Genomic DNA, 22447 nt, shown 5'->3' with positions numbered 1-22447 from the left:
CAGGAGCTGTTTCCTCCTGTCTTCCTCTTCGTCTCCTTAACCATTTTCTTTGCAGCTTTATCTTGGCCATCACTAAGTGATGGTCCAAGACTCCATTCCCCCACCCTCTCCACACTCTTGCATCCAACACTCGTCTTCTCATTCACTCATCCACACACATAGTCTATCATTGCCTTTTGTTCAACAAGTTCACCATCCATCCTCCTCATTACCCTCCATGTATACCGATGGATCATCTTATGACGAAAGTAGGTGTTGGTTATTGCTAGCCCCTTACCAGCACAGATGTCCACCAAAGCACTACCATTCCCTTCTACTTCAGCTGGCACACCCCACTGACCAACCACTCCATCCACTCGTACATTCCCAACTTTGCCATTCATGTCTCCAATCAAAAGCACTCTCTCGCTCCTCTCAAATTTGTCCATACATGCTTCTACTCTCACCCAAAACTCATCTTTCACTCTTGCCACTTGGTCCTCTGTCGGAGCATACACACATACAATCGCCCATGCTTGTATACCTACTTTCATCCTCACCCGTACAATCCTTGCACCCACTGTTCTATACTCTCTTATATTCTCCTTCCACTTCTTGCTTATCATCAGACATACTCCCTCTCTTGCCCTCTCATTCTCATTAACTCCTGCACATATACCTAAACCATATTCCCATTCTCTCACCCTTTCACCTTTCCATTTAGTTTCAGTCAATCCACATATATCCACTTTTGCATCCTCAAGCACCTGAACAATCTCTCTCTCTTTCACTTCATCATTCACCCCTCTCACATTCCATGTTCCCACCCTCAGAATGTCCTTTGTCCGTTCCTTAGTCGTCAACGTATGGTCCGTCCTGGTCCAAGGCACTTTATTCGCTTGTTTAGTTAGTTCTTTTTATGGAGTGGGGCACTAACCCACCACCAACCCTTTTAGTCGCCTTGTACGACAAGCAGGGATACTGGGGGAGTATTCTTGAAACCCCCCTACCCCCAGCGTTGTGCTGCACTTAATCCTTTGCACTTCGAGTTATAATTGTTTACCACTGCACATTCTGTTCTTGATTGCACCACGCCAGTTTCAACTGTCAGTTTACACTCTGTACTTAATCTTTGCACTCTGAATTCTAATTTCATAACACTGCACAACATAGTAAATTCCCATGTGGTCTATTGGCGAGGTATTGCAGTATATTCACAAAAACAAGCCCATGCGGCATCCATTGAATAAGCATCTAGTCAGGACGGTAGTTAGGTGGTAACTGGGGAGGGATGGGGGAAGCAAGCAGTGAGCGTAAACACAGTTGTTTGGCGCTGCGCGCCAATTTCAAAGTACAGTTGAAAAAAATGTCGGATTTTTAATTTTTTTCTTTTTAACGTTTTTTGGCCATTTTGGGGTTCCAAAGGCCCGGGCCCAAAATGTCTGGTAAGTGGGAAATCCAGATAGTACAGGGTTTAATAACTTTCAGCCACTCTAGTATGATTTTAGTGCAATTTGGCTGCGTATTACTTCGTATTATTTACGAGAGAGAGAGAGAGAGAGGGGGGGGCAGGAAACCGGTTTAGACCAGCCCATCGAGGGTGTGTGTACACATGTGCATGTATGTATGTATACTATTAGTTAGTACAGTGAGTCCTTGATATACAAAAGGGATGGGAACCAAAAAAAAAAAACTTTTGTAATTCGAAATTTCGTATATCGGAACGATATTCCCCACTGAAATACACATATAAATGGGGGGATGCATCCCAGGACCCCCTCGGACCCCCACCTAAATTTCACCCCCCCCCTATTAAGAAATAAGCAAGACCTGTATACAATTGTAGAGAAGGTGGCCTTATTCTTGTACATCTCCTTTTTCTTCGTCACAGTTCCAATTGTGGAAACAGCAAGGCCTAAAGCACGCCCAATCTCCGAGACTCCCTGTCCCTCCTCATGGGGTCTTATAATTTCCAATTTCCTTTTCAGAACTAGAGTACGGTGCTGCTGCTGCTTTGCAGCGGGCTTCCCCAATGCTGGAGATGATGCAGGGCGCTTGGGAGGCATGGTGAAACAATATGAAAAGGTGAAGGGCTGCGAAAATATCCTCACGTACAGTGAGGCTGTGAGGAGAGGAGGGATGTGGACGCAACTGAGAAGCGCATGAAAATCTGTTTACCAGAGAGGGGTTAGTTCGTTTTCTCTTGGCAAGCGAGTAAGGCGCTATGCACTGCGCCAATTTGGAATTTTTCATACAGTATTCCATTAACCCCTTTGTGGTTGCCGGCCTTGAACAACACTTCACTGTTTCGGTGTGAATGAAGTTGAGTTAGGGCATTATAAAAAACTGTGAACAATTACGGGAAGGGAACGAAGGTCACTGGTGTGTGTACATGACCCTACTCTACCATCCCATCAGTCAGGCATTCTCTCCACTCCATGCCGATGTTTACATGCTTATGTTACATGCGCCCTAATTTCAGCAAGAGAACATAATTTACCATCCTCAAAATAGTCAGAAAAATATAGAAGACAAACTAGAGGAATATGAACTGAATTGGTATGGTCTTTAGGTTGTATGCTGACACGAAAGATTATGGGTATTACAATTTTAAGAGATGATATGGAACAAAAGTATTTGCTAATCAGAAAAAAATTGCTGTTTCGTCCCACATGTTCTCGTAGGTTAGCATTCAGTTCCACATTCATCGTTCAGTATTACTCCTCCCAATATATTTCGGACCGACTGAGCACAGTTATTTCTGCTCCTTAGAGTTAGTGTACCTTTACTGCTCATTCTTTTGTTTGTTCTTATATGTATGAGTGAAAGAGAGAGGACAGATACAAACAATAATGTATTCCATTATCGCTTTCATAGCTGCTGGCCCTGAACTGTACTGGTGTCAGTGACGTTGAGTTAGGGTGAGCTAAACAAAACTGCAAGCAATTATGGGAAGGGAATGAGGGTCACTGGTGTGTTTACACGACCCTACTCTACCACCTCAAGCAGTCTGGCGTTCACAGTTCACTTCGTCCCAGATGTTTTCAGCCGATGTATACATGCTGATGTAACATGCATCCTAATTTTATTAATTCTTACACGAATCATAGCAAATAACAGGATAGGTTTAGGGGAAGAATAATTAAAAAAAAAAAAAAAAGCCAGGTGTGCCAGACGAGTCTTTTCACATATGTAAGAAAAAGAAATTGATTTTAGAACTTTGAAAAAATGGTCCCAAGGCCGACCACGGGAGCACGCAAATATCTGAACCCACAGCCACTGAGGGGGCTAAACATACCTTTTACTTTAAGCAGTAAAAGCACCTTACCAAATCAGTTCTTCCTGATAGTCTGTTATATTTTTCAGATTATTTCTGGGTTGGTAAATACAGTAAATGTTTCTTATTAAATCTGTTTCCCCATCATTTTTAACTGTTCTGGTGTGACAACTCTTGTTTATTTCATTAACATAATGGCAGAAAGGACTGTTCTTCCCTAAATGTTTAACTAAACCTGGCCTAACTGAGCTTATCTGTACCTAATAATTTTAGCCTAACCTAACCTCCAGTTGGGAAACTGGGAAATGATATCCACCTATGAGCACGCTGAGTTTCTTCCACTGCGCTGGAAACAATCGAAGGGGAAAGCGACAATAATAACGGGGAGAAAATTTTTCAGCAAGAAAAAGCAATTTGCCAAACTGATAGTTGTCAGAAAATTACAGAAACAAGCTGGAGGATTATGCATTGAACTGATAAGGTCTTTCTGCTGCTTCAAGTGTAAAATGAAAGACACAAATATCTTCCCAAAGTCTGACGAATATAGCGTGGAAAAATTGAACTATTTGAAACATGCACTAGTAGAAACAGGGTTTTCATTGTATTTCGCCTGGTGTAAATTTTCTTCAGACTGAACTGGGAAGATAGTTGTGTCTTTCATTGTACATTTACTGGTAAATAAATCAATCTAACTACTGTATTTCCAATTTCCTCTCAAGAGTGACAGTACGATGCTGTTTCTTCTTTGCACCTGGTTCCCCAGATGCTGGAGATGATGCAGGGCGTTGGGGAGGCATGGTGAAAGTACAGAAAGGTGAAGAACAGCGAAAAACAGCGTAACTTACAGCGAAGCTGAGAGGAGAGGATGGACGTGACTCGACTGGGAAGCGCGCGAAAATGTGTTTACCAGAGAGGGGTTAGTTTGTTTTCTCGGCGCAAGTGAACACGGCGCTGTGCAGCACGCCCACTTTGAATTTTTTGTATTTCCTCTAGTATCGTTTTTCGTACCACTGAGACAGATACAGTGGAAGCTCGATTATCCAGGCTTGGATTATCCAGCTTTTGGTATATCCGGGCCATGACCCAATGGTTCAGTGGTACAGTAATTCATAGAATTATCCGTACGAATGCTCCAGTTTAAACAGGAAGCAACCAGTTGCTAGGGAGATAGGCATGGATAAACCAGAGAGAGTCTTGCTCACCCTGCCCCCACCCACACCTCCTCCTCACAACTCGATCACAAGGGTGGCAGGGTGGAGTTTGGTGAGGCAACTGATACTCCTGACGTAGCCTAACCTTGCTTAACTACTTAATAATTTAACCTAATTTAACCTAACCTGACCTAACCTGGGCTCCAGTTGGGAAATTGGGAAACTAAATCCACTTTTGTGTACGATGAGTTTCTTCCATTATGCCTGAAGCAATCGCAGGTACGGCTTAAAGAACGTGATAAAAGAGAAATCTTTCAGCAAGAGAAGGTAATTTACTACCCTCAAAATAGAAAAACACAGAAAACAAACTGAAGGAATATGAAGTGAATTGGTGAAGTCTTTAGGCTGTATGCTTAGATGAAAAGTAATGGGTTTCCTAGTTTTAGGGAACGAAATGAAACAAGAATGTCTGCTAATCAGAAAAAAAAAAAAAACTTACTCATCTCATATGTTCTCGTAAGTTAGCATTCAGTTCTGCATCCTTCGTTAGGTATCGCGCCTCCCAACACATTTCAGACCGACAGAGCATTGTTATTTCTTTCTCTTACATTTACTGTTCACTCTTTTGTTCATTATTAAGTGTACTGTATGCATGAAAGAGAGTATTAATACGAACAATAATGCATTCCATTAACTCCATCACAGCTGTCAGCCTCGAACAATGGTTTACTGTACCGGTGTCAGGGATGTTGGGTTAGGGAGAGCTATAAAAAAACTGCGAACAATTATGGGAAGGGAACGAAGGTCACTGGTATGTTTTCACGACCCTCCTCTACCATCTCAAACAGTCAGGCGGCCTGCCACTTCATCTCAGATGTTTTCGCTGATATGTTTAAATGCTAATGTAACATGCACCCTAATTATGAGTAAGTTTCTTCCATTATGCCGGAAACAATCGTAGGTAAAGCTTAAGGAACGTTATGATAATAAGAAAACAAACTAGAAAAATACAGAAAACAAATTAGAGAATATGAATTGAATTGGTAAGGTTATTAGGGTGTATGCTTGGACGAAAATTTACGAGTTTCACAATTATAGGGGATGAAATGGAACAATTATGTTTACTAATAAGAAAAAATACTTTCATCTCAAGTGTTCTCGTAAGGTGGCATTCAGTTCCACATTCTTTGTTCGATGTCGCTTCCCAACACATTTTGGACCGACAGAGCATACAGTTATTTCTGCTCCTTACAGTTAAGTGTACATTTACTGCACATTCTTTTGTTCGTTCATGTATGTGTGAAAGAGAGAGTATTGATACAAACAATAATGTATTCCATTAACCCCTTATGGCTGCTAGCCTTGAACAATGCTTTACTGTACCGGTGTCAGTAACGTTAAGTTAGGGAGAGCCATAAAAACTGCGAACAATTATGGGAAGGGAACGGTCACTGGTATGTTTACATGACCCTACTCTACCATCCCAAACAGCTCGGCGGTCCTTTCATCCCAGATTTTTTCGCCGATATGTTTAAATGCTAAAGTAACATGCACCCTAACTTTATGTTTAAATTCTAATGTAACATGCCCCCTAATTTTCTTTCACGAATCATAGCAAATCACAAGATGGGTTTAGGGAGGAGGGGAAAAAGCCAGGTGTACCAGACGAGTCTTTTCAAATCTGTAAGAAAAAGAAACTGACTTTATAACTTTGAAAAAATGGTTTCAAGGTCTACCACGGGAGCACACAAATTTCTGAACTCACGAACATTGAGGATTTGAGGGGGGTAAACATACGCTTTGCTGTAAGCAGTAAAAGCACCTTACCAAATCAGTTAATCCTGATAGTCCGTTATATTTTTCTGATTATTTCTGGGTTGGTAAATAAACATTTCTTGTTAAATCTTTCCCCGCTGTTTTTAGCTGTTCTGGTGTGACGACTCTGATTCATTAACGTAATGGCAGAAGACACTGTTCTAATCTAACTGTTTAAACCTGGCCTAACCTAGCTTAACTGCAGCTAATAATGTAACCTAACCTAATCTTCAGTTGGGAAGTTGGGAAACGAAGTCCACATTTGAGTACGATGAGTTTCGTCCATTGTGCTGGAAACAATCATAGGTACAGCTTTAGAACGAGACGATACTAACAGGGAGGAAATCTTTCAGTAAGAAAACGTGATTTACCGAACTGAATATAGTCTGAAAAATACTGAAACAAGCTGGAGGAATATACATCGAACTGGAAAGGTCTTTCTGATACTTAAAGTGCACATTTACCGGTAAATAAATCAGTCTAACAGTATAGTACTTGTGTTTCCGCCGGATTAATCGTGCTTTCGGACTAATCAGGCACCCCTTAACACCATATAGCCCGGATAATCAGGCTATCTCTGTACTTATGTATTGTGGAATTTGTCCTACATTTATCGCTTTTGTACCATCGGAAATTCGTACTTCGAGTTTTCGTATCTCAAGGACTCACTGTACTAGGGTAATTATCAGTGTTCAAAAACCCCTAAAGGTGGAGTCACTCATCCACCAAATGAACTTTTCCCCATAAGTTATGCGTTTCAATTAGTGTGATATCAAATAGTGCGCGCTCACACATCCACCATACAGGCGCATTAATTGGGACCAAGGTGTATATATATATATATATATCTAATCTCTCATCTTATCAGCTGTTTGTGTGTCCACTGCAGGACCAGCCTATCCCGACCGAAGTGGGGACGATACAGCCAATGTATCTCTACCATGTAGTTAAGGCTGTCTAATAGAGAGTGTAAGTAGGGTAAGAAGTGCTTGTACGTGTAACTGTAGCATTGGAGTGGCTTTGGATGTGTGTGTAGTCTGTGAACCAGTGTAATCGGTCCACACAAGCCGACTGGGTGCAAGCATACTTTATAGTATGTGACACTGGTTCAACCACAGCACCCCTTGTGTCCGCCAATGCAGTACATGGCCTGAAGAACGCTCCCAAAGTTTATTACCCTGGCGGGGCGCGAACCATCGTTCTTCAGTGTACGAAAATGCACACTCTACCACTGTACCAGAGAGGCTCCATATAATATATATATATATATATATATACAGTATATATATAGACAGTAATCCCTCCACTATCCAATATAATAGAGCCAAAGGCATGTTGGGAAAGTGGTCCCGCCCGGAAAGTAGGGCCCTGGCTCCTGGACTGGTACTTAAGGACCCTAACCCAGCCTAACTTTGAATGCCACCCAAATAACTCCCTACTGGACATGCATAGCACCTATTTAAACCTATTTAAGACCCTATTCAAACCAATAATGGACATAAAGCATAAAATAAATGAAAAGAAACCAAAGAATGAGGAATTAGAAGTGACTGTACCTCAGCCAGGGCACTTACAGCACGTCTGTGGCCGCCTTCTCTAAGGCTTTAGCAGTGGTGAAAATGCTCTTGAAGCACATACAGTAATCCAGTGTTGTGCTGCACTTACAGTAATTATTTGCACTGTGAGTTAAAATTGTTTAACACTGCAAATTGTTAACTGCACCACACCAGTTTCAACCACCAGTTTGCACTCCACAGTTAATCCTCTGCACTCTAATTTCTAATTTCTTAACACTGCACAACACTGTAAATTCCTGTGTGGTCTAGTGGCGTGGTATTGCAGTTTATTCACTGTTATTCACAAAAAACGAGCACGTGCATCATCCATTGCAATAAGCTTCTACTCGTGATCGCAGTAACTGGTCATCAGGGAGGAGCAGGGTTGCCAGATCGAAGCTTGGCCACATTACCAAACTCCTCAATTTTCATTACCAAATTTAACTTTTCCTTACCAAATTCATAAAGCTACCATTTATTCTTCACTAATTATATATACAAGTGAAAATAAATGTAATCACTCTCCTTATAATTAACAGCATATTGATTATTTTCATGCTATGTGGGCTAGCAGATTAATCAGAGACAGCAGACAATCCACCATCTCCATCCTGTGTATCCTCATACATGTGAAAAATCCGTTTGGTAATGCATTTTTCTGATTCATTACCAAATTGGTCCACATTTGGTAATGAAAAATACGAAATGGCAACCCTGACAGGGGAGGGGGGAGGAAGGAAGGGGTGAAGGGGCCGTGGTGTAAACAGCTGTTTGGCGCCGCGCAGCAATTTCAAATTACGGGTAGGGAAAAAATCGGATTTGGGGGGGATTTTTTCCTTTTTTTTGGCCATTTTTTAGTTCCGAAGGTCCAGGCCCACAATGTCCGGTAAGTGGGGTATCCGGAAAGTAGGCGTCTAAATAGTATAGGGATTTCTATATACAGTATATATATATGTAATCACTCTAATATCCGGACGCCCAATATCCGAACATCCCCACTAACCGGACATAATCGTCCCAGGATCCAATATTCCCAAAATGGTCTGCCCCCCCCCCCCCAAAAAAAATTCCCGCCCATAATTTGAACTTGCCGCGCGCGGCGCGGGAAAGCATTGTTGTGGCGCGTCATTCCTCCGATGTCCAATAGAGCGCCGCTGCATCCTCTCCACTTTCCGCCTGTCTCTCACCGCGAGTGCACACCCATCGTTATGGCTGCCCACGTGATTGCTTTTGTGGTGGTGCCTTACCTGGTGCAGGCACTCCTGCTGCTCTCGGGCCTCCTCTTAGTGTGTGTGATGATGGCCCCGCCACCTGAGAAAAGGAAGAGAGTGGTGTTGACTCTGGAGAAGAAACGGGAGATATTGGAGAAAGTAGATGCAGGGTGGTCTTCTTCCCGCATTCTCCGCGAGTTTAACCTGGCCCGGTCTACTTTGTTCGATATTAAGAGATCCCGAGACAAACTCGTGCAGTACACGGCTGACTTTTCGTCGAGAAGCAAATGCAACGTGGAGAGGAAGGTGATGTTTACCCCCAAGTTTGCAGAAATCGACCGATCTACGTTGATTTGGTATCGACAACAACGTGCTGCTGGTGTGATGGTACGTGGAACGGAGCTGAAGGCTGCTGCTGAGAAGTTCGCAAGGCTTCACGACGCCCTAGACTTCAAGGCATCCGAGGGTTGGCTCTTTGCGTTCAAGTTACGGCATGGCCTTACCAACCGTAAAGCTCATGGCGAAGCATTGGACGCTAACGAGGATGGAGTTGACGAGTTTCGGCACAAGGTGAAGGGCTTGATCGACAGGGAGGGCCTCACTCTCGGTCAAGTCTACAACGCGGACGAAACTGGCCTATTCTATCGCTCGCTGCCAACGAACACTCTAGCCGAGGAGACGGAGAAGCGTGTACCTGGCTGCAAGCTCTCCAAGGAACGGATATCTGCTTTGTGTTGTGCCAATGCTAACGGCATGCACCGGCTTAAGCCCGTTGTTGTTGGCCGCGCAAAGCAGCCTCGGTGTCTTTGTGGGGTGATGGATGTCCTTCCTGTCGTCTGGTACCATTCTTTGAAGGCATGGTTTACAGCTGTGATCTTCAAAGACTGGTTCCACCGCCACTTCATCAAGGAGGTCATCCATTACCAGACGAAGACACTGGGAATCCCGCATGACCAGGTAAAGGTCCTCCTTCTCCTCGACAATGCACCTGCCCACCCGTGCGACAAGGATTTGGTTGCTGAAAATGGCCGGATTAGGTGCATGTTTCTGCCACCTAATACGACTGCTCTCATCCAACCAATGGACCGAGGAGTGATCGTGGCAACAAAGCGCCTATACCGTCGGAAGGTCCTGGACAAGGTGATGGTTGTTCTCGAGGATGAGGACGAGCGCAGGGAGGGCCGGGACACACGAGGCAAGTGGACTTTGGAAAACCTTCGCCGTTACAACATCAAGTCTGCGCTGTACAACTGGGCTAGTGCATGGAAGGAAGTCCCTGTGGAGACTCTGGAAAATGGTTGGTCTCATCTGCTTCTCGGAACGGATGTGGAGTAAGATTTTCTAGGGTCTGACGTGGATGACTTCCATGCATGGCTACATACGCATGGCGACAATGTTGATGTGGACGATGTTCGTGAGTGGTTGGATGACGACGAGGATGATCCTGGGTATCAGACGTTGTCTGATATCGAGATCGCGTCTTCAGTTGCAGGTGTCAGTACTGAACTTGAAGATTCCGACAAGGAAGGCGACGATGATGCGGACTCCTCTCAGCAGGACACTACTCCAGCCATCCCCAAGCTAAGCGCACTCCGGGAACATCTAGAGTTTGTCCTAGACTACCTGGAACACCCGGACTGCGACAGGGAGATGGGGCCCGTGGGACTCGTGGAGGAAGTGCGTGCTTTCAGGCAGCGCATCATCAATCGTCAGAATCGTCGGTCATTGTGTCAATCAACGATTGACAGTTTTTTCAGGCCCGTGACCCCAGCTGTGCCCAGCCCTGGCTCCACTCCATTGCCTCCCCAAGACAGGCCCCCATGCTCCGAGCCACAGCCCAGCACATCAGCCACGGTGGAGTCACCGCTCGACGTGAGTTTGCGGCTGTCTTCAGAGTCGTCTGCAGTGGGTACGCCATCACCACGACCCAGCGATGCACCCCTAAGTCACCTGCCAGTGATACTCTCAGACTCTGACAGTGAATAAACAGCAAGAACTTCTCCACTAGACCACATGGGAAATTAGAGTGTTGTGCAGTGAAAAAAACAGTGTGTTGTGTTAAGGATTTACAGTTGTGAAAGAAAGGACTCAATTGAAATAAAATTTAACGTAAATAGACTTGTTTGTTTTGGTTTTGGAAAATTATTAGAAGAATGGCAAAAGTTAAAGTGCAACACTTAGTAAGTTACAATGGAGCATTAGTTAGACAAGAGTGCTCACTGTGAAGAGAACGGACTTCTGTGTGCGATTGACTAAGTTCAGTGCAAGACTTCAGGAACAGTGTACTGCAAGTGCTTCAGGAAATCCTTCTTACTGTCAGAGTCCGAGAGGAGGCAGTTATTCATCGAGGTGGCCATGGACTTGCTGTACGTAGGCAGAATGTTTCATACTGTACTTTCTTCCATACTATACTTACCTCATTTCACTCTTTAATGTCCTTTATTGGTTTGAATAGGGTGTTAGGAGCTATGCATGTGCAGTAGGAAGGTGTTTTTCTGAGTTAGGCTAGGTTAGGGTCCATAAGTACCAGTCCAGGAGCCAGTCACCAGAATGTTTATTATTGTATGAACCTACTTCTAAACCCTCATTTTATGTTTCTTTTGCATTTATTTCAGTCATTTATGTGCCTTATTGGTGTGATTTGGGTCTTAAGTAGGTACTATGCATGTCCAGAGGGAGTTGTATAGGTGTTTCTCTGAGTTAGGGTCCATAAGTACAAGTCCATAAGCTGGGGCCCAATATCTGGACAGGACCACTATCCGGACCTGCCTATGGCTCTATTATGTCGGATATTGGAGTGATTACTGTATTACAGTATATATATATATATATATATATATATATATATATATATATATATATAGATATATATACACAGTAGAACCTCTCTCATTTGGACTATCTGGGGGAAAGGGTTGTCCGAATTAGCAGATTGTCCGGATCATCAGGGTAATCTCCAGTTCATACCAAAAGCTATCTACATATGGTATGTTTGTTAATTATTAACATATGTGGCATATGTCAACCCTACGTAACTGCAAAAGATGAAAGGATACTAAAATAACCAAACTAATCATGTACGATAGTTTTGTATTGCATAATTTACAGGTAAGGCCATGACAAGAAACTAGCCTACATTTTAAATTGTACTAAGTGACTAAGGCCCGTGTAGGCAAAAAAATTAATTAATTAATTAACTGTAATATTTGGAACAAAAATAAAACTTATGTAGGCAAAAAATACATTGTCATCTTTGGCATATTGATAATGCCCATATGGGCAAGAAGCTAATGTTTGATGTACAAGTAAAGCACATTTAAGTACAAAAAAAATTACCTACAGTAATCACTAAACACTGCAGAATATTCTGACCCATTTTTGTGTAAGCAAACTCCTCCTTTTAACACCTTTATTTATTGCAGAAGCTACACTTGCATTAAGGGGCATGGTAAGGAGGATTAACTTTTGAAATACAGCATAAAAATATAAATGACTGGTGAACTAGTTGATGGAACGAATGCTAGCGTGTGTTTAAACAGGCGCCCATGTTGCGACCTAGCGTGATCCGAGACTAAACAAATGGCGATTGCTTTCCGCACCGATACTGAAAATGACTTTAGAATTACTTTCAACATATTTTTGGAGCTTATTATTTTTAAATTTTGTCCGAATTAACAGAAATCCGGATTAAAGGGGTCCGGACCAAAGAGGTTCTACTGTGTATATATATATATATATATATATATATATATATATATATATATATATATATATATATATATATATATATATATATATATATATATATATATATATATATATATATATATATATATATATATATATATATATATATATATATATATATATATATATATTTTTACTATATATATATATATATATATATATATATATATTTTTACTGTATATATATATATATATATATATATATATATATATATATATATATATATATATATATATTTTTATATATATATATATATATATATATATATATATATATATATATATATATATATATATATATATATATATATATATATATATATATATATATATATATATATACTGTATATATATATATATATATATATATATATATATATATATATATATATATATATATATATATATATATATATATATATATATATATATATATATATATATATATATATATATATATATATATATATATATATATATATATATATATATATATATATATATAGATAGATAGATAGATAGTTAGATAGATAGATATATCTATAGACAGAGAGAGAGAGAGAGAGATATATATATATATATATATATATATATATATATATATATACATATAATATATATATATATATATATATATATATATATATATATATATATATATAGTGTAAATATATATATATATATATATATATATATATATACAGGTATATACTTTTATATGCAGGAACCTCGTTTCATTTTCATTTCATTTTTAAAGGCTCCAACATGCTTGCATGCGTCAGCCTTGGTCACCTAATGGCGGCTTTCCACGCTGCACTATCCATTGCAGCCTCCCTGTTCAGTCCCTTAACCCTGAGGTCACACTTAATGACCTCGTCCCATGTCTTTCTCGGTCTACCCCTCATAACACCACATTCAATATTAACCCCTTAAACGCGGCCGTGTACGGCCGATCCCCCCCGTGTGGCGGGGTTGTAGCGGGGTCTGAGTACCTGTGGGAAAATATTTGCCAAAAATCAGAGATTAACCCTAGAACATTAAAATTTTTATGGCATATAGTACTTACATTCAGCTTTCTCCTGAGACAGGTGTTGAGCCTTCGTGGACTACCAAAGGACTTGTGAAGACTTGCAAAGTTGGGTAACAAAGTCTTCACTTTCACACCTCCAGCAACCCGGTTTCCCCTCTACCACAGCCTCAATCTGTCACAGTACACTTTATACAACAACGTACAGGTAGTTTGGAATCCGTATTTGTACAATAAGCACTGAAAATAAGGCTACAATGAACGGAGCGTATGGCCGACATGCAGCGCGGCGGCGATCTTCCCGTCACTGAACACACATTTCCCTTTTCACAGCTAAAAACACGTATACTACATTATTTTCCTTCATAGTACTTCGCAAAGGCTCGCTTGGCACTATTACGGCCCTAAAAATCACTGTCACTGCCAGTATTGTGAAGCGGGAATGAGAAAGACCACCGCGGCGCGATTTTATTCTGCCTTACGGCAGGCACTTTATTTTCGCTCCTGTCAGCCACTTGCACTTCATTTCTATCGCTCACTTTCACTCTAGCTGTCAGTTTTGTGCCTTATTCATCAGTGTCACTGTCATTTGTTATAAAAATAATATTTTCTACACACCAAACTGTCGCTGTCAGAACATATAATAGAAACATATGCTTTCAACTTCTTACACTGGAGTGACTGTCACTCTCAATACTTATATTATTACTATGTACAATTATTTACACTGAAATCACTGTCACTGTCAGTGCTTTTACAACTACATACACTAATTTACACTCATCAGACTGTCACTGTCAGTACGTAAAAGAAAACTAAACACTAGTATCACTGTCACTCTCAGTATTATTTTCAAGATTCTTACCCTTATTTTCAATATCTAGTCGGGCTGTGGTAGTCAAAGAAACACGGGTAAGCGCAGAGGGGAATTTTGCACTCTTTGCACTGCAAGGAGGTGTGCCTGAATGTTCTGTCTTGCCTGGTAGTGTGGCTGCACACATGACACCTCCTGAATGCTTTTCCCCTCTTGGCAGTGCTAGGCAGTGGCTCCAGGCGGTGTCGCTGAAGGTAGTCCTGGCACTGTAGGCGGTCTGGAGGTGTGTGTGAGTGGCGCCTGGGACCTGATGGCAGTACCTGCCCAAAACGCTGAAGCAGCTGGTACACACAAGTCTTAGAAAAACGCCGGAGAGAGTAGTTTGCTGGCTTCCTGTTCTTGATCTTATACAGGATGAAGGCGTTCAGCATGCACATATCAAGCAAGTGCAAGAACACCTTCCTGTACCAGCGACGGTTCCTCCTCAGGCAGTCTATCTCTCCAATCATCATATCAAACTTGTCCACCAGCCGCATATTGACGTTGTAGTCAATCACAGCATCAGGCTTCATCACAGGATCACCAGTCCTTCTGTCGACCTTCCCTGTGGCTTGCATTTCCCCCTTGTGAACTGTGGTGAGCACATTGACGATTCTCTTATCGTGCCACCTGATCGCCAGCATTTTGTCAGATTTTTTCAGGTGCACGTCTCCCCGCTTTGATCCTTCAGCCTCGGGGAAAGCAGGGTAGTGTGCCCTATTGCTACGGAGAGTGCCACAGGATCCGATGCCGTGTTCTGAAAGGTACTTGGCGAGTTTGGGAGCTGTATAATAATTGTCCGTATACAGGACATGATTCCCGCCAAAGTACTTTTCCAAAAGCACTTTCACCACAGAACCAGAGAATCCAAGGGGGTCAGTCTTGTCCAAGTCCACATTGCTGGCGGTGTAGATAACGAAGTCTAGGATGAACCCCGTCTTGCAGTCGCACAGCACGAAAAACTTTATTCCAAAGCGGTGGCATTTGCTAGGAATATACTGCACGAACCGAAGACGGCCCCTGAACAAAACCAAGGACTCGTCAATGACAACTTTCTTGAAGGGCCGAAGGAACGTCATAAACTTGTCCTTGATCAGGTTCAGGATTCCACTCACTTTCCATATGGGGTCAGTTTGGGAAGGCTCATCGTTGTTCGCAAAGTGAAGGTAAGTCATGAGTTGCCTGAAACGATCACGACTCATGTATTTGTTGAAGATGGGTGTGGGGCAAAGATCGTCAGCACTCCAGTATTCCTCGAGCTTGTGCTTCCAGTTATGTGGCATAAGAAGCATCAAGCCGATGAATACAAATAGTTCCCTGATCGTTACAGGAACCCATGCTGCCATCCGCGACGTGGATGGCATTGCAGCTTCACCTTCACGAACTGCAGCAGATTGCCCTTCGTACCTGTTCGTCTCGGTACATATCTGCTCCATGACTTCGTTATCAAGGAAGGCCAACAGGTAGTCTAGACATTCACCATCCTCTGGGACAGGGAAGTCAGCCTGTATCCCACACCCACTGGCATCAAAGGGCAGATCTTCTGGCACAAAATCTGAGCCCTCAGACCACACGAAGGCATCCAGAGTGCCCTGCCTAGGCTGGGAGGTGGTGGGGGCGGCGGGGGGTGAGGCAGGCTGTGTGGCAGTGGGTGAGGCAGGCGGTGAGGCAGGCCGTGTGGCAGAGGCTGTGCTAGGTCGTGTCGGTGTGGTGGTGGTGGAGAGATAACGAGAAGGTTCAAGGTCACTCGCAGTGGCCTGAGTGGTGAGTTGCCTAGTGCGAGTAACCTTACCACTAACTCTAACACTAGGTGACACTTTTCTACTCCTACTAGCACGGTCACGGGGCCTACGGAAACCTCTACATAAACAAGACTGCTTACTTCCCTTCCGAGGTGGTGAAGGAGACTCAGATGACTCCGGAGAAAGTACAGCTGAAGATGACGACGAGAGAATGGGGCTGGGAGTGAGTGGCGGTATGGCGGCGGCGTGACCTGGTGTAGGGGACAATGGCCGGTCTGAGGAAGACAATGGCTGGGAAGCGGGGTCACCACTTCGTCTCCTCTTGGCCCCCTTTCCATACACTAGACCCCTTTTCACTGGAGCCTTGCCTGTTGAGGTGCTGGGCACAGGAATTGTCACTTCAGGCACCTCAGACTCAGCACTCGATAGAGTGTCTAACTCGGCAAGGCTCGATAACACACAGACGTCACTACCATAATCCATTGACGCTTTCAACAATTCAATCCCTATAGCCAAGTCACTAAGGCCCTTAGCAGTTCCTAGTAAGGGTTTGTATGGGGTGGAGGTCACAAAGCCCTTTTTCGGAGGGCTGGAAGGCACAGACTCGGAAGAGCTTGAGTTAGACATGGTGTCACCTTCAAAGATTCTGGTAAACTGACGCTAAACAGGGGCAAACCGCGGGAAAAAATGCTAGTGTGACAACTGGGAAACAAGCGTTTCCAATTAGCATAAAGTGCTTGCGAGAGGAAGGCGCAGATTGACACGTCTGAGCTGTCCGCGCGCTGCCATATCGCACGACGAGGAAGGGCCGGGCAGCGGTGCGTGGGTGGGTAAAAAAAAATGATACTTGGCAACAACCGAGGTCAGTAGTACAAAGGTCAAGTGTGCTAAAAGTAGCTAAAGGGTGGCGGTACTGATAGACAATACCAGCTGGAGCCTGCTTGCCCGCGGTTATTCAAAATTTACTAGAATCGCAAACACGACGATCCGCCGTTATGTCCTTTTCTCCGAGCGTCGCAAACGCGACGATCCGCGTTTAAGGGGTTAACACTTCTCACCTTCCTCACCCAGTTATCATCCACCATCCTCTCCACATGTCCAAACCATCTCAATCTACCTCTCCTCATCACAACACCAACACACTCCAGTCCCATCCTACCTCTCAACTCTTCCATCGTAAACCCAGCCCCCCAGGACCTTGCATGCAGGGACACACTACACATCCACCTAATCATTGTCATTTCTGTACGTCTGAGCCAGCGAATATCCTCCTCCTTTACTGCCCAGGTCTCACTACCATACAGCATTACACTCCTAACACATGCTGCATACATAGACCCCTTGGCATGTAGGGAGAGCCCTCTCAATGTCATAAGAGGCAAGAGCTCCCTGAACTTCTTCCAGCCACTTCTCACCTTAGCCACAGAGCTAGCTCCAGCCCGACCTCCAGCACACAACATGTCTCCCAAATAACAAAACTCTTCCACACACTCAAGAGATTCACCAGCAAGTTCAATCCTTTCATGCCTGACAATCTCCACCTGCTCTCCCCGACTCACCATACACATAAAATCAATATTATCTCGCAGTCTACCTCTGATACCACTACATCTCTTGTGCACCCATTTATCACAAACACTGCACAAGACAGAATTACTTCCCACGCCCTTGTGGCAAACTGCACATGGCCACTCTCCCTCGTCTTTGACAGTACCGCCACCAACCCTAGATATCATCACTTTTGTTTTATCTGCATTTACCCTTAAGCCCTTGTGCCTCATACCACCTCTCCACTTCCTAAACCTTTCCTCCGTCTCCCTTTCGTTCTCTGCAATCAACACCAAATCATCAGCATACAACATCTCCCACAGGAGTCCGTTTCTAAAGTCACGTGAGAGGGCTTCAAGTACCATGATAAACAATATGGGACTCAAAACTGACCCCTGATGCACACCAACATTCACGGAAAACTCATCACTCAAATCTCCATTCACTCTTACCTGGGTGTGAGCACCCACATACACAGCCATAACCACCCTAACCAGCCACTCCTCCAAGCCAAGCTTTCTCATTGCCCACTTCACCACCTCTCTAGGGACTCTGTCAAAGGCCTTTTCCAAATCAACAAAAACAAAATACAGATCCCTTCTCTCATTGCCCACTTCACCACCTCTCTAGGGACTCTGTCAAAGGCCTTTTCCAAATCAACAAAAACAAAATACAGATCCCTTCTCCTACCAATATATTTTTCCTGAAGCTGTCGAACAATGCATATGGCACCAGTGGTCCCCCTACCAGGCATAAACCCAAACTGCATCTCATCAATATTCACTCTTTCTCTAATCATACCTTCTAAAATTCTCTCCATTACCTTCATTATCTGATCTAAAAGCTTTATACCTCTATAATTTCCTCTTTCCAGGGCATCACCCTTCCCTTTATACACATTTACAATTACACTCTTCAGCCAATCATCTGGGACAAAACACTCATAAATAATCATATTTATCAGGTCAGTGACTAACCTCACCCCTATATCTCCTGAGGCCTTCAACATTTCAGCAGTCAACCCAGACACACCTGCTGCCTTCCCCACCTTCATCCTGCCTGTTGCCTCACTCACAGTAGCAGCATCAATCAAAGGCCAAGGGCCAAACACTGGATCTGCTGGCTCCAAACCTTCCCTGTCCCAGTCAAACTCCACATTCAACAGCCGGCTATAATATCCTCACTGTTCACCACTACCCTTCCTTCATCATTTGTCACACACTGCTCACCTATAATATCCCGATTATCCCTCTTCATCTGATTTGCCACCTTAAATATCATATTTTTCCTTTCCCCATGATTCAGGTTATCAAGTAAAAGCCTCTGTGACTCAGACTTTGCCCTGTATACCTCTCTTCTAGCCCTATGCTTGGCAGCCAAGTATTCCTCCTTGCTACCACTCTTCTTCCATTCCCGGAAAAGCCTTCTTTTCTCCCTAACTGCAGCTTCTACACCCTCATCCCACCACCAAGTTACTTTATGTCTTGGTGGTCCTCCTGTCCAACCGCATGTTACATCAGTAACTCTCAAGAAGTTGTTCTTGAGGGCTCTGTACTGTTCATTAACGCCTCTGTCTATGGCTCCCTGTTCAGCCACCAATCTCCTCATCTCGCTATAGAAGGCATCCCTTACTACTTGGTTTTTCAGCTTCCATACTTTCCTCCTAGGTACGTAAGTCCTCTTTTCATCACTCGCTCTTTAAACACCATATCACAAATCAATAGTTTGTGCTGCTGCACATACTCCTCACTTTCTATGACTTTAACATCCCTCACTAACCTCCTATCAGCCCTCCTAACCAGAAAATAATCTATCTGAATGCTATTTCCCCCAGACTCATACGTAATTAACTTTCTCTTTTCCTAAAATATGTGTTGCATACAATCATGTCCGTTGCCTCCCCAAACTCGAGTATCCTTTCCACTTCTGCATTCCTTATATCATATGCACATCCCCCATGTACTCCTTCATAACCTTGTGCTGCTTCACCTACATGACCATTTAAGTCCCCTCCCAAAACCACTATCTCATCATCCCGCATACCACCTACTACATGTATTAAATCATCCCCAAATCTATCTTTCTCTGCTTCATCCAATCCTGCCTGTGGAACATATGCCGATATAACTGCAGCTATCTTTCTACCAAACAGAATTTTCACTACCAATATCCTATCGCTTACTCTTATAACCAGTGCTGGGCAGGTGCGCAAACACTTGCGCAAAGCACAATTGTGTACCCTTGCGCTCCGGTGATATCGTTTGCGCATTGCGCACTGCACGAGACCAAGCGCAATTTTGTGCTTGCGCACATGAAAACGCAGGTGCGCAAGCGAAAACTTAGTTGCACTTGCACAACTAAATTTGCGCTTGCGCACCTGCCCTGTGGATTGTGCAAGGCGCAATCCAAGGGACATGTGGTCTTCCAGGGGACACGTGGTCTTGGGAGCTTCCCGGATGGCTGGACAATGGATGGGGGAGGCTGGGGCAGGTCGCGAGGGTGGGTTGGTGGGGGGAGGCGGGAGGGAAGGGGGTAGTAGCATTTCTTAATATGCTTTAACAGAGTGTATTTTTAATATTTTTTAAATTATTATTATTAGTAAATAATTATAAATATACATTATTTATTAAGATTAGCATATGCAATTCCTTACAAAAACCATTAAAACATATTATTTAAATCAAATATCCACAGCCTAATAATTTATTAGGCTGTGAATATTTGATTTAAATACTCTGTTTTCATGATTTTTTATTTTTTGTGATGAATTACATACGCTATTGTATATCTATACTGAATTATTAAATTAACTGTCTTGACAAGACAAGAGAGAGAGAGATAAAGAGCATTATTCTGAGAGAGAGAGAGAGAGAGAGAGAGAGAGAGAGAGAGAATAAATACGGGAATGGCAAAGGAGCGTCCCTTTGAGTGAGGAGATAAGGCATAAACTTCGTCCCTCTTCTCACTCTTATTCTCCATTCCTTCCCTCCTCTCTCTCTTATTCTCCATTCCCTCCCTCCTCTGTCGGAGAGAGAGAGAGAGAGAGAGAGAGAGAGAGAGAGAGTTGATGATACAGTAATCACGTGATCTTTGCCAATGCCTTGGTAAATATAGGCTGTTTTTCCCGGACAATGACCTACTGTACCTCAGTCACCGCAGGTGGTGGGCAGGTTGCTAATTTAGTAATTTATTTAATTATACCAATATATATTTTACAGTAATTCCCACAAATATATGCAAATGATTTGTGCTAGCGCTTTGTGTCATTGCACAAGCTAAATATTAGATTGTCCACTTGCGCAAATTACAAATAATACAAAAAAAAATAAATAAATAAAAGTAAGTAAGTAGGTATGCTGTTTTATTTAAATATCTCAATATTTTTCAGTAATTCCCAAAAGTATATGCAAATGGTTTGCGCTTGCACTTTGCGACATTGCGCAAGCTAAATATTTGTTAGATTGTGCATTTGCACTTGCGCAAGGTAGTGAACTGTGGATTGTGCTTTGCGCTTGCGCAAGGTCCTTCTTCGTTTGCACTGCCCACCATTGCTTATAACAATCATAACATATTACATCCATTTCTCTGCAACCATCACACCAACATCCCCATAGCCGTCTGTCCCCCCCTGCCAAAACAACTTATAGCAACAGTCCCTCCCAACAATCTTTATGGCTGATCCACCCCTGTACTGGACTTCCTGCAAACATGCCACATCCACCCACCTCCTACTGAATGCCCCAACGACTTCCCCCGCTCTTCCCCTCAAACTTCCCACATTCCATGAACCCACCCTCATCCCCCTGGGTGATTTACTGTCCTCAGGTTTGCTTTGAAACTTATTCTTGTGTTCTGTCATAGTCAGGATTAATAATGGGAGAAAGACATACCACAGGCCCCACCCACTGCACAGTCCCAGGTCCAGGCAATGGATCTGGGGCCCCTAGCCCACCAGCTTACCAGTGGCTGTGGTAGTGGCCTCGGGGCACCCTGCCAGGACAGCTTCAGGGACACCCTCCAAGCGCGCCTTGGCACTGCAACTATCCCGCCATTATACACCCACTGATAGGGCAACCTCCTGGGGCACTACTCCCCGGTTCGGGCCCCTCTCTATTGGGCAGAAGCGGCAGCATGGGAACCGCAATGCCCTGCACCCTCTAGCACAGGCCCGAGCCCCATCTACCCCTGGACCCATGATCTATGCCGGCGGAACCACCGTCATGCCTCCCCCCAGAAGTCCGCCAATAGGTAGCAGGGGCAAAGTTTTCTGGCCCTGGCGCCAACCCCTGTAACGTAGTGGGATACGTTGTGTGAAATGTAAGGTGCATGTGGTGTAGTGCATAAGATAGTTAAAGGAAATGTTTGGGAGAGTATGCTGGTCTACTCTCCATGTTACTGTCACACTGAAAAGGTCAGCAAAGGGGGATGGTTAGATAGCTAGTGAAACAGGAGCTCCAGCTCTCCCTATCACCAGCATTCCTAATCCCCTCGGGAGTACCACCCTGTTCGGGCCGTGAAGTTATTTTAATTTAGAAACTTTA

General features: G+C 43.4%; 1 protein-coding gene across 1 annotated transcript in view; it reads right to left on the bottom strand.

The window, feature by feature from the left end:
- Positions 1 to 22447, bottom strand: part of sli (slit guidance ligand) — a 545686-nt gene that overhangs the window by 90230 nt on the left and 433009 nt on the right. The window lies entirely within an intron of this gene.

This window comes from Coenobita brevimanus, chromosome 110 (genome assembly GCF_032717465.1).
Source record: "Coenobita brevimanus isolate Jiangsu-jjx chromosome 110, ASM3271746v2, whole genome shotgun sequence".
NCBI lineage: Eukaryota > Metazoa > Arthropoda > Malacostraca > Decapoda > Coenobitidae > Coenobita > Coenobita brevimanus.
This window is presented reverse-complemented; position numbering and strand designations above follow the sequence as displayed.